This window comes from Elephantulus edwardii, unplaced genomic scaffold (assembly GCF_000299155.1).
Source record: "Elephantulus edwardii isolate Elephantulus edwardi_28Jun2011 unplaced genomic scaffold, EleEdw1.0 scaffold00236, whole genome shotgun sequence".
Lineage (NCBI taxonomy): Eukaryota > Metazoa > Chordata > Mammalia > Macroscelidea > Macroscelididae > Elephantulus > Elephantulus edwardii.
The window spans coordinates 2,835,693-2,838,850 of NW_006399986.1; positions in this window are offsets into that span (position 1 = coordinate 2,835,693).

Consider the following 3,158-nt stretch of genomic DNA (forward strand, 5'->3'; position numbering starts at 1 on the left):
AGAGAAAGAAAGAAAGAAAGAAAGAAAGAAAGAAAGAAAGAAAGAAAGAAAGAAAGAAAGAAAGAAAGAAAGAAAGAAAGAAAGAAAGAACCAAGTCCCTCCTCCTTCAGGGTCACACTGAGCAGAGCCCCCCAAACAATATCAAGGGTCCCTAACTCCTTGGATTTATACTGAGAACTTTCTACACAAGGGCCCCATGGGGCACACACAAACACACAGACCGAGGACCCTCAAATCCAGGTGTAGGTAAATCCAGGTTCTCACATCCTTGCCCATTTCTCTCTCACACTTCCTTGGGTTGCACCACTGCCTTAACTTCACAGACTCAGGGGGGTGCATTCTGCACATTCCATGACAAGTATGGAGCCGGATCCTGTCCTTGGGATCGAACCTCTGAACCCCTGAAGTCACTTGAGTGAGAAAACCAGTTGCAAGTGAGTCAACTTGGACTCACAGAGAGCCATGAATGTCAGAAGATAACTGTGCACTGCGATGTTTTTTCTTCTTCCTATTTTAATTTTGTTGTTGAAACTACACAAGGGAAAGCATATACCAGTCCAAGGTTCCTGCATGTACAAGTCAGCATGTGCAACCACGTCACTTTGCTTTTCTGAGTTACTCTTCTCTCTGTAACATAAACTCACTGCCTCCTATTGATCCTATTTAATCTTTTGAGTGCCTAGTGTACATTTGATTCTGTAGCAATAGTTCTTAAAAGAACATAATGCTATACTGCCAATACAAAGGTTTGTGTTTCAAATCCACCAGACGTTTCATGAGAGAAAGATGAACAATCTTCTCCTATGCGAGTTACTGCCTCTGAAAACCTATTAGTCCTCCTCCTCCTCCTCCTACTACTACTACTACTATTAGTGTGTGTACCATCAAATCAGATCTGACTGATACAGGAGGAGATTGTCCCTCCTTCTCCAGCAGAGCATCTGGTGGATTCGAACCGCGCACCTCTGGGATTACAGTGCAGCTTCTTGCCACTAGGCCACCAGAGCTCTCTCACTGTTTGCTTTTAAGAAGACTCCAGAGAATATTCTTGGTTTAAAGTTGGTCACAGGGTAATAATTTCAGGGATTCGTCAGACTTCCATGGATCCTGAGAGTCTACTATCCCTTATAATGTAACATTCTGTCCTACAATTTCCCCTTCTGATCAAGATTCTTCTATATTTATTGTCATTTCAAGGGCCATAATCTTTCTGAATCAGAATGACAGGTATTTATTCCTGAGAAACTGTGAGTGGACAATAACTGCCAACCTCTTGGAGAAGAGCTCATTGTGCTATCTGGAAAACCTGACACTGCCCATTTCTCTCCTCAGTCTGGGGTGCACTGAATCTCTCTCCTTAAATTGAGATAGCTGTTACCTCCCACGTGGCACTGCCGACTCTACACACCTGTGCACCACCTTCTCAGTGCTCCCCCTTGTGGACACGCAGGGTCTTATTTCAAGGAACTCCCCTCTTGACAGGGGAGTTGCTGAGGAAGAAAACAGTTGAGTTTATTACAAAATTAAGAAAGGAATTGAGATGGAAATCGTGGGAAACAAACAGGAAAAAGTGGCAGTTGCTTTTAGTCTTTATCTAAATTTCACTTCCTCTGCACATGTTCCTCAAAAATGAAGTCGTTTTTCCAAGGAACTCATGCAATATTTTTCAAAATGGGTGGTGACCCTGGAGGACATTATGCTGAGTGAAGTATCTCAGTCACAAAAGGACAAATACTGCTTAGTGCCACTGGTGTAAAACAGGACTGACCTCGGCGTTGGGGGGAGACTGAGAAATATGGGATAAATAATGTATACTGCATTGAAACAGATGAGGAAGAGAACTGTTTAAAAGGGATATATGATTAGGCATTATTGTCATGACAGGAGTCGAGAATGAAGGCTGCATAGTGGAGTGGACCTGGGGGAAGGGATTGAAAAACAATGAAAGAATTTTTCTTTTACTTTTGAAAAAGAAGAGTGTACTGGGGCGGGGGAAGGGTGGGGTTGGGCAGGGAGAAAAGTGCCACAATGAATGTATGGAAAGCCAAAGTTTCTGTAAATTTTCATTTAAATGTATAATTAAAAAATTCTTTAAAAAATAAAGTCATTTTTCAAGAGTCCAGAATAAGAGTTGCAGAACTTTTTTCCAAAGAAAAAGCTGAACTGGGGGGGGGGGGGGGACAGGAAGGAAAATGTGCAACAATGAATGAATGGAAATCCAACTTCTTTGTAAACCTTCATTAAAATCTAAAAAAAAAATCTTAAAAAAAGAAGTCATTTTTGTTGGTTTGTTCTTATATACCAGTATTTATCACAGAGCACTCTACCACATTGGAAGAGCATGCACACACACACACACACATCTGGAACCTGCTCCCCCAGCCTCATAGCCTGTCCTCTGTTGAGGTTAAGTCAGGGACAAGCTCTGTGGACTCTCTCTCTCTCTCTCACTCAGTGGCTGTTCCTGGGCTGGTTTGAGTTACCTGTTCAATTTCAGCAAAAGTAAAATCTAGCCCTTGGGAAAATTGTGAGGGAAGAGGAAAGTCATTCAGGGACCAAGAAGGGTGATGGTGGTGGTGGTGATTGTAATGTTGGTGGTAGTGATGGTTATTGTATGATGGTGGCAGTGTGGTGGTGGTGGTGTGTGGTGGTGATGCTGGTGGTGAAGATGGTGGCCCTGGCGGTGATAGGGTAGTGGTGTTGGTCATAGTTCTGGTGGTGTAGGTGGTGGTGGTGATGATGATGATGATTATTGTGGTAGTGGTGATGGTGCTGGTGGTGGTGGAGATGGCGACCTTGGTGGTGATGTCACTGGTAATGGTGGTGATGATGATGGTGATGGCGGTGATGGGTGTGATGGTGCTGGTGATGTTGGAGATGGTGGCCATGGTGATGATGACTATGATTGTTAGTGATGGTTATGGTGGTGATGGTGTGGTAAATATGATAGTCTTGGTGGTGGTGATGGAGGTGTGATGGTGGTGGTGGTGATGGTGTGGTAGATATGATGGTCTTGGTGATGTGATGGTGGTTGCGGTGTGGTGGTGGTGTAGTAGATATGATGGTCTTGGTGGTGATGGTGGGGGTGGTGTGGTGGATATGATGGTCTTGGTGGTGGTGGTGGTGGTGATGGTGATGGTGGTGGTGTGGTAGATTTG